Source organism: Protopterus annectens, chromosome 2.part0 (assembly GCF_019279795.1).
Source record: "Protopterus annectens isolate FY-2018-M chromosome 2.part0, PAN1.0, whole genome shotgun sequence".
NCBI classification, from domain to species: Eukaryota; Metazoa; Chordata; order Ceratodontiformes; family Protopteridae; genus Protopterus; species Protopterus annectens.
This window is the reverse complement of record NC_056728.1, coordinates 1,217,371,705-1,217,389,971: the sequence shown is the minus strand read 5'-3', so window position 1 is coordinate 1,217,389,971 and position 18,267 is coordinate 1,217,371,705.

The window sequence follows — 18,267 nt, the reverse complement described above, 5'->3', positions numbered from 1 at the left end:
ATGTACAGGAATTACAGGACTAGTGTGCCACTGTGTATATCAATGGGGAGCCTATTGTACACTTGTTGCCCCTGTTCCCCCCTGACACATGCAGTGGTGGGCAGGCATGCACATATGTGGTGGTTACTGTTGTCCATGTTTTGGAATGGGGTATGGTACTCCAGTATCCATATTGGTGTTCACTCCATGCCTTTGTCACCAGGCACCTGTTGCAATACATCTGCACACATGTGCCTCACTCAGTATATATATATATATATATATATATATATATATATATATATATATATATATATATATATATATATATATATATATATATATATATATATATATATATATATATATATATATATATATATATATATATATATATATATATATATATGTATATATAATATATATATATATATATATATATATATATATATATATATATATATATATATATAGCTATAGATATATAGATATAGATATGGGGAGAGAGGGGAGAGAGAGAGAGAGAGAGAGAGACAGAGGAGAGAGAGTGAGGGGGTGGGACAGAGAGAGGGAGAGATAGTCATATACAGACATATCTGTAGACAGTCAGATCTGTCTGTATATGTATATGCATCTACATATATCTATATATGTATGTGTGTATTACATATATCTGTACGTACATATTCTATCAAACTCGATGTCTGTGCAGTAACTGAAACCTGGTTCAAGGCTCCTGTGAGCACCCCAGTGCTACCAGGCTATACCTCGTATCATGCTTTTCGGCCACAAAACTCGGGCCAAACCATAAAGGGAGGGGGAGTGTCCATATTCATCATGGACACCCATACCTCCAGATTAGTGGCAACACATGAAGCATCAGAGGTCATCCAGGTGCAACTAACTGTAGGCAAAACTGCTATACAACTGGTAGCATGTTACAGACCACCCTCCCAATCTCAGGAACCCCATTCAGCCTTCCTGAAGACATTGGAGGATATGAATGTTTCACCAAACACCATCATATTGGGAGACTTCAACTACCCTAACATAGACTGGGTGCATTATTCTAGCCCAAACACCCTAGCCCAAAGGTTCCTGGAATTCATAAATTCAACTGCAATGGAACAGCTAGTCACCTCTCCCACAAGGGGAGATAATATACTAGACCTGATCATCACAAACATGGGGACAATGTGCTCCACACCGGAAGTATACCCTCACTAGTGAGATTTGACCACAACCTAATCACCCTGGATATACATATCCCACCTCCACCCCCAACAAAAAAGACTACAGTGAAAAACTTCTCAAAAGTTGACTTTATACTTCTTAAAACTGAGATGGTATCCTTTAAGCCCACTGGGCCAGTGGAAACCACATCCCACAATGCAGAATCCTGCACAAATGCTTTCTACGGACATCTCCCAGAATGCATGGATCATGCAATCCCAAATAAAACCAAGGGTCTCCCCACCAAGGGCAGGCGTCCTGTCTGGTGGACCCCAGCCGTAAACAAATTGTATAACAAAAGAAGGTAGCTACTGCATGACAGAGCAAAATCCCATGTAGAGAAGGCATCTGTGATCAGCACTAGTAGAAAGCTACATTCTCTCATAAAAATATCCCAGGCCAACTTTGAGACAAAAATCGCTATGGACACTAAAGATAACCACAAGGCCTTCTCCTGCTATGTTAGAAACCTGGGTGGAAACCCTCAGATATGTTCAGAGTTAGTGCACAATGACATAACATACACTGAACCCACAGATATTGCCAACATTCTGGCAGACAGGTTCAGTGCAAATTTCTCCCCTCCCTCACCCCCAAAAGAGGAAATACTTATCCCAGCTGAATGTAACCTCCCTGCCATCTCAGATGTCCAGGTGAGAACCGCCCTCAGCAAAGCTATAAACACAGCATCACTGGGACCTGACGGTATCCCGGGTTGCATGCTACTTGAACTCCAAGAGGAGCTAAACCCACACATAAAGCTGCTATTTAACTGTAGCCTTACTACAGGATATGTACCGGAACACTGGAGTACAGCAACAGTAGTCCCACTCCACAAAGGAGGCACTTCTACAGACCCTGGTAACTACTGCCCCATAAGCTTAACCAGCCTGGTCTGCAAAGCTATGGAAAGAATCATTATGGAACTCATAAACAGAGACATTGAGGACTTACAGACACTTGATCCCACCCAGTTCGGCTTTGTAAAGGGAAGATCCTGCCTTTTGAACCTGGTTGACTTTGTTGAAACAGTCACTAGAGCCATTGACGAGGGAAAAGCAGTCCATACAGCCTACCTGGACTTGGCTAAGGCTTTCGACACATTACCCCACTCCGGCATCATAGACAAGCTCAACAGCTGAAATGTAAATCCATATGTCACAAGATGGGTTGCAAACTGGCTAAAGGATAGAACCCATAAATTCAAAATCACTGGAGCCATGTCAGACTCAAAGCCAGTCACAAGTGGTGTCCCACAGGGCTCTGTCCTGGGACCCCTCATGTTCGGCATTTATTTCTCAGATGTGGAAGCAAATTTGGGAGGGTTGTGGCTGACAAAGTTCGCAGATGACTGCATACTAGGTGCCATAGTCGATACACCAGCTGACACATACATCCTACAGAAAGGCCTCACTGAAACGGACAACTGGTGCCAGAGTCATGGCCTTAAACTAAATGCCAAATAATGTATAGTCATCCCCTTTGGGAAAAACAAAGTACCCACAAATTATCACATAGACAGTAACCCACTGAGTACGGAGAAAGTAATCAGAGACCTGGGGACCCAAGTCAATAGTGACCTCTCATTTGACACCCACGTTGCCAAAGTGGTTAGGAAGACTTTCTACCTTGCCCACCTTATCATGGAGGAATTCACATCCAGATCAAAGGAGGTCATTGTACCCCTATACTCCTCCCTTATCAGGCCCATGAATGAGTACTATGCCCCATTTGGTATGTACCTCACCCGGCACTTGCAACAGCTAGGGAGACCCCAAAAGTACCTCACCAAGAGGATCAAGGGTCTCCAACATATGTCATATGCTGCCAGACTAAAGAAACTCCAGCTCTATTCAGTAGCATACCGCCTACTTAAAGGTGATCTGTGCCTGACATACAAGGCCATGTCCAATCAGGAATTGATGGACATGCTCCACCTCATAAAATCCAAATCCAGCAGAACCACGAGAGCTAAAGATTTAAACCTCAGCACAAATATGAATAGGACATGCTGGAGGGACAGATTCATAACTCAGAGGCTTCTCATACTCTGGAACATTATCCCAGTTCATGTTAGGCAGAGCCCCTCACTGACTCTCTGCATGTGTAATCTTGACGAGTGGATGGGAGATCGCAGGTTTACCCCAGGGGTCATCTCTGTGTCACTACTAGACAGAGGCACAGTAAACTAATTCTATTATGTAAGGGGGTCTTCACTGTGTCACTACTAGACAGAGGCACAGTATTCTAAATCTATTCTGTACACTTTTGTACCATTACTTGGTGTGGCGAAAGCCACATCACTATGGCTAGGCTTATAAATGCCCCAGGGCAGATAGCCTAGTACTAAACTATGAAACTGTGAAACTATATATATCTATGTATTTCTACATCCCTCTCTATCTATGTATACATATATGCATATTATATATATATATATATATATATATATATATATATATATATATATATATATATACATACATATCTCGATATACATACGTATACACATGATAGATAGATATATATATATATATAATCCTTTTTAGTTCCACATATGTATACACACACTAACGTACTGATGAACATCCATTACTGTACAACCTACATTGTACATTGCACTACAACCTACATTGATATGTGCACATAGCTACCTTCACATACATATGTATGTACAGCCTTCAGTGACAGTTGCAGTATGTCCACGGCCCTATGCACATCTTCATATACATAGATACAGACCAATAACACATATGGAGGGTTCACAGTATATAGACTATTATATTAGTACTTTACATTACCTGTGCTTGTTGCAGCTGTTTGCATTGGCTTTCAGATAGTTGGCCTGCTGTCAACTTGTTTGTTTTGTTGTTACTTTTTTATTTTTCTCTTTCTCTTTCTCTTTCTCTTTCTCTTTCTCTTTCTCTTTCTCTTTCTCTTTCTCTTTCTCTTTCTCTTTCTCTTTCTCTCTCTCTCTCTCTCTCTCTGTCTCTACCTCCAGAGGGTGCAATGAAAGTATTGCATGTGTGGACTGGGAGTACAGGATGCTTTTGTAGGTATCTGCACATGTCCATGTGATGGCCTCTGCACCAATTGTTAGCCAGCATTTACTAATTGCATGCAGCCTGTTGTGTAGTGATTGCAGTTCTCACTGTGATTTCAGGACAGTGCTATAAAAAGGTTTGTTAGGTAGGCGTAGCCCTTTCAGATTATCAGGGTGGGGACCATGCTGGTTTGCTGTGGGCACTGTTCTGTGAGTGTAAGGGTTGGTATGTCTCTCATATTTCAGGCTGTGTTGTAGACACTGCAATGCATGTTGGACTGTAACCTGAGTATTCCTTCCTCCAGTTTCCTCTTCTCAGTGTGTATGTAAACTGACACCTACGTCTAGTAATACTGTGTATATGGGTGTGTGTGCTTTCCTGTGGGAATTGTGGTGTAACTGGTATATAGCAGTGGCTTTTGCAATCTGTTGCTATGGCTTCAATATTTGCCCTTTACATTCACTCCTTGTATGCCTGCTAGGTGTCTTTCCTGTAATGTGTTGCTATGGCTTTCCTATTTTCCATTTACATTCACAGCTTGTAATGCTTGCTATATCTGTTTGGTCAGCAATTCCCTATGTGTTTGTTGTGGTAGGGTGGTACTGCATGCAGTGTGGTTTGGCCATGGTGTGGGCCTTGACACTTAGAAGGGTATTTGATCATGCTGCAGAGCAGGCCTCAGATACTCTCAGGGGCATCTTTTATCAGCCTCATGGAATGGTACATATCAGTGGGATACACCCATGAAATATTCTGATATTCTGCAGTTGTGACTGTGGATTATTTTGAGCATGTGTATTACTACTCCATTTGTGACGTGCAAGTGGTGCATACTTTCAGTAATTCATAGTTACCATTGCATGTGTTGTAACACCTTTTTGCCTACTGTTAGTGCATTTCACAGGGAGTCAGTGGGGCACAGTTGACATTTGTTTTCAAATCAGGGACATCCCTGTAACTCAGTCACAGTTGCTATATCTGGGCTCTTAACTATTCAACTATGGCAGTGTTTATTCTGCTTTGAGTATGTGTGTGGCTTGCCAGGTGCTACTGTGACATTATTACCTACTACCTACCAACTAGCATGGCTGTTTCTCTTCACACAGTACTATTTTACAAATCCACTAGATTTGACAGTAAATATACATGACATGCTTTGTGTACTAGACTTGCTATATTCCCTTTACATTAATTCCTACTATTTCATGATATATTTCTTATAGCACAATGTACTTGTATAGCAGTCATGGCTTAGTGGTAAGTTATGCAGACTAATGTTTCCAAGGTCCTTGGTTCGAGACTGACAGAGGAATTTTATTTTGCTGCTGAGCAAACTACAGGCCTTGTCATTCAGAGTGACTAAGGCACTTTTAAGCAGTTGTAAGCGGGTTAGCGCTGGTTTGCGTGGAGCTCACGCATGTGCACTGTCACTCAGCTTCGCGCACACACGCTTAGCTAAGCGCACAGAAGCGCACTCCCGCTTACTACTGCTTAAAAGTGCTTACTCGCTTACACCATGCTAATTTCTTTTAAAGAAAAGAAAATGTGGAGATAAGAAAGTGGTGAAAAAGGGGGCACACAGAGGGTAGGACAGTAGGAAAACAAGCTCGGGTTTTGCAGGAGGGATGTAGGAAAGGCCCATAGCTGCCCATTTCTTTATCAGCAACAGCTGTGCATATGTTTGTAATTTGGTGTGAAATTTGGAACCTTCCACCGCTGAGAGAGGGGTGAGGACAACATATTTGTTGTACAGCCAATTGTAATAGCCAGTTTACATGTCCAGCAGACATGTGTGCAAAATGGGCAGCTATGTATGGGGCGTAATTTTTTTGTGGGTACAGAGTGCCCTTTTTTTATTTTTCAGGTGAGAGTGGTATGTCAGGTACAGGAAGTAGGTATAGCTGGGGAGGTAGGCAGGGGAGGTTAACAGACAAGACAAACAAGATGCATACAGGGGTGGTATATGACATGTGGGGGGATACACAATTGACGAGGACAGATGTTTGGATATCTCGAGCCCATGAGCCCACAAATGGCAACAGTGGAACTGAGATCCCCACCCATGGGCAGTTGCCACTGTGCCTTCACTGCCCAGGATGGGGCTGTGCTGGGGGCTGTGTAGGACGGGCAGCAGGCATGCCCATGAGTTGTGCCACCCGTGCCTCAAGCTGGCTTAGGGGCCCAAGCACAGCATGCCTGATCTTCCTACGTACCACAGTCCGGACACTATGGAGGGTGAGTGGATGTTCTCCTCCGGCCACGCTTGCAGAGAGGGGACGAGCCCCATCCCCTGCAGTGCTTCCACCCACAGGTGGCACAGGGCCACCCGAGGAGGGTCCGGCCTTGGCACTACTGCCAGGTGCACTCGCCAGCTGAGGTGGGAGAGGTGGGTCCGCTGGAACCCGCCTTCCCTGTCGTCCTATGTTTAGCATTATTTTATGACAGTTTGGGTTAGTAACATACAATACCATTCACAATTAGTTGTAACAAAATGCATTAGTATTCCCATTAACCAAACACCCATAAATTCAAGCCATTGAATAGCAAGCATAACACATGCATAATTTGAACAACAATACACAATCCAACAACATGCAGGGTTGATTGATGGCAACAGGCCATCAGGTTTGGATGTATGAACAGGGCACATGCATCAACGTACATGCAAATATGTATGAACCAACAGGACAAATGTCCAGGGGAGTAAATTGTGAAGACATATACCCATTTCATGTGGAATGGATTATTTGTGGTTATAGGGTAGGGTGAATAAATATTTCATTAACAACTTCAAATACCTATACATATGCTGTACATTTCTACTAGCTGCAGATATATACACACTACAGGTCTGACTACAGTTTCCTATGTGTAAACTTATGCATGTTGGTGATGGGAATGTTACTGCTACATTAATATACATTGCATTTTTATTCATACACATTCATATCTGGCTCTTTTCAGCTACAGCATCCTTCTACATTTGCTTTATATGGCTCTAGACAACTGTGGATGTTTGGTATTTCATACAACCATACTATCTGCATATTGCAAACATACAGCAACATATCCAAATTGTGGGACACACATTCCAGCTTCAGTACTTTATTCCACACATTTCACTGTTTGGCTGTGCCTGTCACATTCATTTCATTCTGTACTTACTGCAGTATACTTTATTCAGGAGTTATTACAACTTTATTGGTGGATTCATACATCTTTCTCAAACTCTCACTTGTTTTATTTTTACAATTCAGGATGGTACTTAATTCTAGGCTTTATTGAAATGTTTTACTTGGTTACAACAATCCTTTCCAACAGTCTCACTTGTGTCATGTTTCAGATTTTAAACGGGGATATATTTCACACATGTGTTTTACTCAGCTTGTGTAGCTGTAATTTACAGCCTGCTGCAGGTTATGTACTATTATATTACAGGTGGAACATCTTTATTTCAGACTTGTTTCATTTTTATTTTTGGATTACAGGCTGCATCACACTTATGTAATCACACAGTACTAGCAGAATCTCTCTTACACTGTTACTTGCACTTTTTATTAATAAGTGACTACACTGCACTCTTTTGCAAGCTGTCATACTTATATTTTTTAACAGTTACAGGGAGAGAATTACTAACCTGCCTGGTGGCGCAACCGCACAAGCCTATTGGCATAGGCTCGATGATTCATGGAATGGACACCTGCAGCTGAAATATAAATGAAGTAATATTGGAATACACATCTCCATAATATCAGCTAGGTTAACTTCTTACATAAATAATTACATGTAACTTACTCAGTAGTGGGGTGTTGGGCATTTGCCGGGCCTCCTGGATCCAATGGTTCAGTTGGTCCTGCTTCCATCTCTTCAGGTCTGCATGGTGGTGATGGACCTGTTCACCAGTCCTTGGTATTCCTGTGGCACTGGTGAGATCATGTGCCAACCGGTCCCACGCCTCAGCCTTATATGCTCCCCACAGGACCTGGCCCTGCATGAGTTGGGCCTCATGATCATGGACGAGGAGCCAAACCATATATTTGGACTCTTCAACGCCGCACCTCTGTGCTCAGAAGCAACTACCCTCTCCTATACCTGCCATCCTGACTGCAAATCAATTCCACAATCAGTTATGCTGTGTATTCCCGCATATGGGGCTTATATATGCCATTTTTCCTGCACTTATCTGTGATTGGCCATTTTGGAAATGTATCAGCTTCACAAAACCTGCTTTGTCATGCTTCTCTTTCCATTCATTCCTATATATATATATGCTAATACTGCATTTCTAAGAGCAACTGTCTTGGCTTAGTAGTTTCAGTACTTTGACTATGGTGCATGGTATCCTGAGTTCGAGCCTGGCCATTGCTTTGTTTTTTTTTTATGACGCCTACACAAGCTAGGAGGTGTGTCTGTGTAAAGGCAGTTTTAATACAGCTTGCTCAACGTTGCCCACCAGTTATCTTGTCTGCACGGTGCGCAGCTCGGCGCAAACAGGTTACGCTGGTATCTGGCGTCATTTATTTTTTTTTTATTTTATTATTTGTTAACCTAGGCTAGTGGCTGGACATGTCATCCATTTTCAGCAGAGGCCCGAGAGAAAAACTCCACTATCATCAGTTGGACACTGAGGAGAAACAGTTTCATCAACATAAATATTTTCATGAACAACAAGTAGAGGCTGTCAGCATGCATATTACGCTCAGCTCAGCTATAGGCACACAGTTTCAGCGTGTTACAGCACTGCTCAACCCCGGGCAATCATTTTACACCTGTTAACCCACTGCTCACCTACGGGCAGATATGCTCAGCTTGTTAGAGTGTAGCTCAGCTATAGGCACTTCTGACATTTTTTTTTTTTGTCTCACATTTCTTCAAAATACATGGCCCATTTCATTACATTTTACATAAAATATAATTTTATATATGTACATATACGTCAGGGAATTGTTTCGTGCTTATTTCACTAAAAATAAAAATTGATGTTGTGGGGGTTCGAACCATGACTGCTTCCTCTTCAGCTGACGTCTCGACCATTACACTATTGCTTCATAGCTTACTTTGCATATTTAGATCTTATATGCTTTTCCACTGACTGCTAACTGTGGCTAAGCGAAGGGCACGCCCGTGCAAACGAGCGCAATTACGGGCAAACATCTTTAAAACTTATAAAAAAATATAACATGTTTATTTTTACATTTTATGTTTATAGTCTGTGGGGGCATGTGTTGTGTTGTGTTTGTTGACATTTACGCAGACTCTCTTGTGGGGGTTTACTTTCGGGACTGTTACTCTTCAGAGGGCGTGTCCATTTGCAGGACTCGCCCAGCAGACATGCCCCCTACTTTCTTACACAGACCGTGTTAGCCTTGGGTGTGAGTCAGCATGCCCTCATGAATATGCATGGCATGCTGATGTCACACCATTTAACTGCAGCCTCCGTGAAAGACTTGTAACTCTTACACGGAGGCTTTGTGAATCCTGCCCAGTATTCATCCACTTTCAGTTGATAAAGCACTTAGTTTCCTTTCATTCCCCTTTACATTTACATGAAGCAAGAAAGTACCACTTTCAAGACTGAAGCATAGCAGATACACATGTGGTTTAGTTACAGTATTTTTATAACACAAAAAGTACAAAATCACATTGTTCATTTCCTGTGGAGGACATTCAGCATTTAACATTTTATTAATGTGTTCATTTACAGTTACTAGCTATTGCAAATAATTATGTAAAATAATACTGTAAATGAATATGACAGCAAAGTCAGCCAAGAGAAAAAAAAAACATTAAGCATAAATAAAACCACTGGCATGGGCTAAGATATGTGCATCTGTAAAGATGGCATTTAAGAGACCAACAGGGCCATAACCTTTAAAAGAAGCCTGCAAAAAAAAGCTGCCATGATTATCCTGGATCTGTAATTCTAAACATTCTGGAACTGCTAGCAGTCCAATCATGAGGACACTAGCTCATGGACGTGTTCCTCGGTATCAGCATAAGGGATCATATGTTTAATTCAAGACATGTTCTGAAAATGGAAGAATGTAGATTTTACTGCTGCTGACATATAGCCAAAGTGTCAGAGAGGTATAAAGTAACTTTCTGAGATCCCAAACTCTTGAAGCAAACTTTGCTTTGCTGCAAAAAACTAAGATGGGGGGTTCCTCTCTTGTTTGGTATATATTTCTCGGAGGTACAGGCCAAAACTGAAGGACTGTGGCTGACCAAGTTCACAGATGACTGGAAACTGGGCGCCATAATCGACTCTCCAGCCGACACCAGCATCCTCCAAAAAGGCCTCATAGAAACAGACAACTGGTGCCAGAGCCATGGCCTCAAGCTAAACGCCAAAAAGTGTATAGTCATCCCCTTTGGCAAAAACAAAGTGCCCACAAATTACCACATAGGTGGTAATCCATTAAGTACAGAAGAAGTAATTAGGGACCTGGGGACCCAAGTTGATAGCAATCTCTCATTTGACAACCACGTGGCCAAATTGGTTAGAAAAACATTTTATATAGCCCACCTAATCATGAAGGGATTCACATCTAGATCAGGGGAGGTCATTGTACCTCTTTACTCATCCCTCATCAGGCCCATAATTGAGTACAATGCCCCTTTTGGGATGTACCTTACCAGACACCTGCAGCAACTGGAAAGACCCCAAAAGTACCTCACCAAGAGGATCAAAGGGCTCAAACAGATGCCATATACTGCCCTGTTAAAGAAACTCCAGCTCTTCTCAGTGGCATACCACCTGCTCAGAGGCGATCTGTGCCTGACGTATAAAGCCATGTCCAACCCAAAATTAATAGACATGCTGCACCTGAGAAAATCCAAATCCCATCGAGCTATGCACTCGAGAGACTTGAACCTCAGCACTGAAATAAATAGGACATGCTGGAGGGACAGATTCATAACCCAGAGGCTCCCTTCACTGTGGAATAAAATCCCAGTCCGGATTAGACAGAGTCCCTCATTGACTCTCTTCAAGAGGAATCTTGATGAGAGGATGGGAGATCGTAGGTTTACCCCGGGTATCACTTCTGTGTCACTGTTAGACAGAGGCACAGTATACTAACCTCGAAAAAGGGCATAGCAAAATTAATTTAAAATGGGTGGCGAAAGCCAAACACACTCTGGCTAGGCTTATAAACGCCCTAAGGCAGATAGCCTAGTATGAACCTATGAACCTATGAACCTATGAAGAGCATATGTGGATTTCACAATTGCATGGACAGGCACTACCTCAGATTTAGTAGGATTCGGACATAAGTTATTATATTTCATTCAGTTAAGAATAGAATCCAGGCAGCCTTAAAGTGTGCCAAAATCAGACAAATCCTCCACATAGCAATGGTACTGTGCACCTCTTCCTAAATGACACCATGAAAGGATATCATGTACCCTTTTAAAAATAGAGGATGAGGCACATGACACTCAAGTTGTAGCAATGGATGAGTGAGCAAATGAAGCCACTTTTTGAAAGTGAACCAGTCAAGAACAGTTGTCAAACGTCCAAAGTGCGCATGAAATTTCTAGAAAAGAATCTGGTAAGCAGTAGTAGCAAAATCTCCTGTGAAAATCAAGAATGAGGAAAATTGAATATAACCTCAGAGCCTTCACAACTCAGAGGTAATTTATTTCCTGTAGCATGTGCATTGAATTGATCTTTCTACATCAATATTCAGTTTGACGATAATCCAAAATCATGCTAGGTTCTATGTATGGTAATTTCTTTATACAGTTTCCTGGAAAGTGAAAGTTAGAATAGGGGCAGTAATGTTTCAGGTCATAAAAATCGAATGTGCTTTCAGATAATAGATGCAATCAAGGTTTTTAAGTATATTTGCAAACATACTCATCTACAGTAAACTATATATGATTTGGAAAATAAACAGGCCTAGATATTTTAAACTTTACCATATTAGCTTGTTATGTTCAAGATCCAGCCCACACCAATGTGAATACTCTGCTGAACCCAGTTTCATGGTTTTCTCATAAATAAGAAAAGCTGGGTCTGGAAAGCTCCTATTCTTGTAACAGGATAAGTGTATTCCATATTTGGGACAATTGAAGAAAACATGATGAGTCAAAGTCACCTTATGTATGAATAATTGTACAGCTCTTTCACATCTATTGATAAAAAAATATTGTTAACAACCTGACAAACCCAGCTGGACAGCGTGTTGATAGGAAGAGAAAAACTTGTTGCTTTTTTTTCCTCAATTTTTTTTTATTTTCAATTAAAAGAACATTTACATAATATTTTTAAATATCATTTTAAACAACTATATACAATATTTACAATAGCCTGTCTTTCAGTTATATACACTGTATTTTATTAAATATAGAATTAACAGATCAGTTATCAGAGATACAATATTGATTGTTGCAGTGTGTCCAACAAAGATATAACTTTCTTCCAAGGATTATTTACCAATAGTCTGGGATAAATTCATAGTTCTTTGATTTTTATTTCCATCAATGCAGTTGTCTTCAGTAAAGTGTAGAATTCTCCAAGGTTGGGGGTGTATTTAAATTTCACCTTCTGGTTACACATTTCCTAGATATAGCAAGTATTGTCCATAAAAAATACATATTTGTCTTATTCAAGTAGGGACATTCATTTACATTTAGTATAATCAATGCTTTAGTTAAGGTAAAAGATTCATTAAATAAAGCTAGTAAAAAAGGATTGATTCCATTCCAATATGATTTAATTTTATTACATTCATAAAAAATATGAATCCAGTCTGCTTTATTTGACTTTTCACACCTAAAGCAAAAAAACATTTGTAGTAGTACTGATCTTTTTATTTCTGTCTGGTGTTAAAAATGCCCTATGTACGTATTTCCAGTTAAATATTTTCCAGTACTGTATGTTAGAGGTGTAATTAACTGATAGTACGATGTTAGTTTTAATTTCTTCTGTTAAGTGCAATGACTGACCTTTTAAGAACTGCCAGTATGATGGTTTGGGAATTGTTTTATATGTTATTAACTCTTTATATAGATTTGAAATGGAATTTTTCTTTTCACAACTATTATATATAAATTCATACAGAAAACTTATTAGATTTGGACTATCTTTAAATGAGGAATTATTAATTAATCTGCATAAATCTTGAGTGTGCATTAGAATGCTTTGTAAGGTTAATCAGTCCTGTGTTGGAATATTGTAAGCAGTTTTTAGCGTATGTATATCTAAAACATTTAATTTATTTACACATTGAAACCAGCATAAGAATCCATTTTGTTCCCATGAGGTTATTGTTTCCCTATATATTTTGTGAGGAAAGTTCTTAGTGATGGTAAATGGGGTTAAAAGGACAAACCAAAGTTTTAGATCCATGTTTGCATTGATACGTTTCCTAAACAAATAGATGCAATGATTAATCAGTGTTGTTTTAGAAGGTTTTGTTATATTATATTGTATACTTATGCATAGTATGTACCAGGGTTTGATTGATTTGTCTACTATTAAATTTTTTTTAACAGATTAAATTCATTTGTTGATATGGCCATTGTTAATTCTTTCCAGTTGGCAAAATAATTTGGGTTTATCCAGTCTATTGTAGTTTTAAGCGCAGATGCTTTTATATATGTTTCTATTTCTGGGAAGTTCAAGCCTCCTTGTTTCCAAGATCTAATGTGATGAGTTAAAGCTACTCTATTCTTTTTGGGATACCATAAAATTTTTATTAAACATGAGTTTATTTCTTTAAGAATACCTCTTTCAGGAATTAACTGTATTGCTAATGCTACATATAGTATTTTTGGCAATAAGACCATTTTTATAAATTGCAATCTGTCTTCAAAAGTTAATATAATTTTGTTCCACTTTTCTATATATATTTTTATTGTTTCAATAATGTTTTTATAATTTATTGATATTGTTTAGTTTATATTCAATTAGAACTTTCTAACTCTACAATCCAGAAACTTACCTAGAACACGTACACCTTCTCTACCCCCCTTTGTATGCCTCTCCGGCATACAGTCCTCAATACCCTGAATAATGCCTAATAAACTCTGTTGCTTTATCTGTATATTGCCACCATATTAGTAACTTTGCCTTAAACCATCACTGCTGCCTTAACCCTAAGGAACTTGACCGGTAAAGACTGCCCAATCTTCCTAAAACTTAAAACCAACTTAATGAAATCTAATAAAGGAACCACAATAAGACCCAACACCTGAATAAACTTTTTGACCCACCCCTACTCCCCTACGCCTTGACCTTAGAAAATCAAAACTAAACCTGGTACTGTGTGTCAAATAATCTAATCTAAACTTGTGGCGCTCTTTGTGCCAATTACATTGGAATATGGAATTCCTCTCCTAATTTCCCTAATACTAACTACCTCTCTTTTCTCAGTCAAATCAAAAAAGTATTCTTAATTAAAGGCAACATGGCAATGTCTCTGGGCTAATCCTGACTAATCTTAAAAGTCGCATACACCCACATGCTATTACCTAATACCTTCTCTCCTTCTCTTCGATCAAGAGATCCCTACAATTGTATTCTCCTCTATTCTACATGCCTTCATCTGTACGTTTTGCCAGATCTAGTTCCCTCTTGCCTGCCTTTCACCTCATAATTACATTAGGGTCGATGTGAGGGTAAATAAATCATCCTTCTCTCCCTGAGCTTATAATCTTAATTCTCTCTATTGCTGTATATATATATTATTATTGTTTTATATATCAATTTATAATTTATATGTATGTGTTGTATTTTTGTCTATTCTATTATATTATTAAAAGAATTTATCTGTATGTTTTCATTTTTTTTGTTTTGTGGAGCTTTTCTCCCCGGGCCTCTGCTGAAAATGGACATGTATCCAGTTGGACTAACCCGGTCAACAAATGTAAAATAAAATAAAATAAAATAAATAAATAAATAAAAAATATTTTTGCATAACAGTATTCCTAAATAATTTAGCGTAAGTTCTTGTTTTCCTATGATGGATTTATCTGTAACTTGTAGTTCCTTTTTCTTATTTAAAAATAGAAATTTTGATTTTGATCTATTAAAGTGTAGACGTGAGATATTATAAAATTTCTCCATTACTTCTTCTAGCTCTCCTAATGACTCTCTGGAATTTGATAGGGTTAATAAAATATCATCAGCAAAAAGCATTATTTTAGATATGTACTGGTCATAGACTTCTATTCCTTTCATTCTTGGATTATTGTGCATTATTTCTGCAAGTATTTCTATAGCCAAAGCAAATAAAATAGGAGAAAGGGGGCATCCTTGTTTAGTACCTTTCGTTATATGGATAGATTCTGAGGTGAAAGGACTTAATTTCATGTAGGCTAAGTTATTAATATATATGTTTTATAGTAATAAGATGAAGGGAGGAGGAAATTCAAATAATGCAAAAGTTTTAAATAGATATTCCCAATTGAGGGAAACGAAGGCTTTTTCTATGTCTAATCTGACTACAAGTGTTTCTCTATCTTCTTTATTCACATAATCTATAAGAGTAAGTATCCTTGTAATATTATCATGTGTGTGCCTGTAATATAAAAATCCAGTTTGATCATTATTAATTGTCTTTGAAAGTGGGATTTTTATTCTGTTAGCTAGGATTGACATGAATATTTTGTAATCATTATTCAGTAATGATATAGGTCTGTATAAGGTGCAAAGGTCTGATGGTTTATTATCTTTTAGAATTGGATTTATGAGATAATATTGCCATGATGGTGGTATTTTTGCTTCTAACTGGATTTCTAGCAAAGTTTTATGAAAAAGAGAGATTACTGTTGAAGGGAAGAGTTTGTAAATTTCCGTAATTATACCATCTATCCCTGGAGCTTTGTTAGATTTACTTTCTTTTATCTTGTCAACAATTTATTTGTAGGATATAGGTTTTTGTAGGTCTAGTTTTAAGTTTTCGGGAATTTTTTTTATATTGATAAGGTTTGTATCTAAGTTTATTCGGTTGGTATCTAAATCTTCTTTTTGAAGTGTTCCATGTAATGGAACCAAAATGCTTCAAGGATGTCTCCTATATCTGATACTTTTTTCCCTTGCTTTTCATGGTATATACTACTAATGTTATTTGTTTTAGATTATTTAATTTAATTTAAATATTAATTAATATTTAGACTAATGTTTCAAATAAATAACTTGTCATTTGCCAACTGAGTTAGTTTAGAATGTATGGTTAATGCAAATATAGCATGTTGCAAAAAATAAGATGTACTTTTTTGTGTGCTCTAGAGACTGTCATATGCAAATGACATATGTAATGTAGCATATATAGAGCAGATAGCTTATGGATTCAGGTTGCTAAAGTAAGTTATGCTTATTAATCAGGCAGTTTCATTTAAGTTCACAAGTAATTTGGGGACATTTCAGGGGAGATTCCAGGAATGTGTAGTCCAATGTGAGTAATTTATAAAGTATTTACAAGTTGTTCTGTTAAGTTATCTAATTTATCCTTCCTTAGATTGTAATTCAATTTAATAGCTAAACAACATTACTTTTTTATTTGTTATCTGTGACGCTAAATGCCTTCACAGATTCACAAAGTCCATAGAAACTGCTGTAGTTGTTTTTTGTTGCCATAACAATGCAAATATAGCGGTTCCTAATCAATGAGTATTAAGAAAAAAAAATGAAATAGTTCACAAGGCTGATAGAATGTATAGAAAGCTTCACTTCTCACAAGCAACAGTACATTTTTCCCTCCTTTTATATATTATGCTAGTATTATAGGAAATAATTCAACTGACAGTATGTATATAAACGAAACATTTCAGAGTTAATCACTAACATGCCCTGTATCACATTATACAACGACCCCCCATTAATATTCAAAAACGTGCATGCTGATTGGTCAGCGTACACATTGTAAATCAGAGTTATAGTAATGGAAAAAGGTCCGGTTGCCCATACTTTTTCCATTACTATAACTCTTTTTTTTTACAGCAATGGAGAACGCATGATCTCCATTGCTTCACACTGTTTCGCTATGTTAAACAAGTTTAACACAGTGAGACAGCTTTAAAAAAAGCAATGGAGATTCTCCGTTGCTTTTTTAAAGCTGTCTTGCTATGTTAAACTCCTTTAACATAGTGAGACAGTTTGTAAAAAGCAACGCAGAAGCTTTTAGCTTTCTCCGTTGTTTTTTCAAAACTGTCTCGCTATGTTAAATGGGTTTAACATAGCGAGACAGCTTTAAAAAAAAGCAACAGAGACTCCATTGCTTTTATTAAAGCTGTCTCACTGTGTTAAACCCATTTAACATAGCAAAACAGTTTATAAAAAGCAAAGTAGATCTTGTTTTCTCTGTTGCTTTTGCCCACAGCTCTGATGTACTGTGTAGGCATACTCATGCCCAGTACATCAGAACTGCTGCAGAATACCAGGCAGCTGTGGAAGGGCAGCAAGGAGGCATTATACAATGCCATTATTTAAGAAAAGTATTTTTTTTTCTTAAATAATGTCATTAATATAATTAATAACCATGCCTGGGTGTGGGTAATGCTGGATTTACCCACGGTTGGCTTTGTTTGGCCACTCAGGCTTCACCCTCGTGACCAAACCACACCAACCATGGGTAAATCCAGCATTACCCACACCCAGGCATGGGTTATTGCTATATTAACTAACAGTGCCCACCATTAATCTAATAACTGTTGTAATAACATCTAATTGAGACAACTTTTCCTCATAAACATGTGTCATAATTCATTAAACAAAGCAGAGTCTAACATCTGTCTAATAATCATTATAAAGACAAATAATAGTAATTTCCTAGCTCTTCAAAATTTCTGATATCACAAAATGTTGACAGTAAGCTATTTTAACTGGAAGACTAAATCATTTCAATACTTCCTTGTGAATATATATTTTACTTTTACTGTAGTGTCAAGAACTGTCTTTGAACTCTATGCATTAGTTCACTTCTTTCAAGTCATTCATTTTACAGTTCAGATTATATTTTGTCAAAATGTCAATAGTATTTCAAGGGCACACTTAATATTTAAA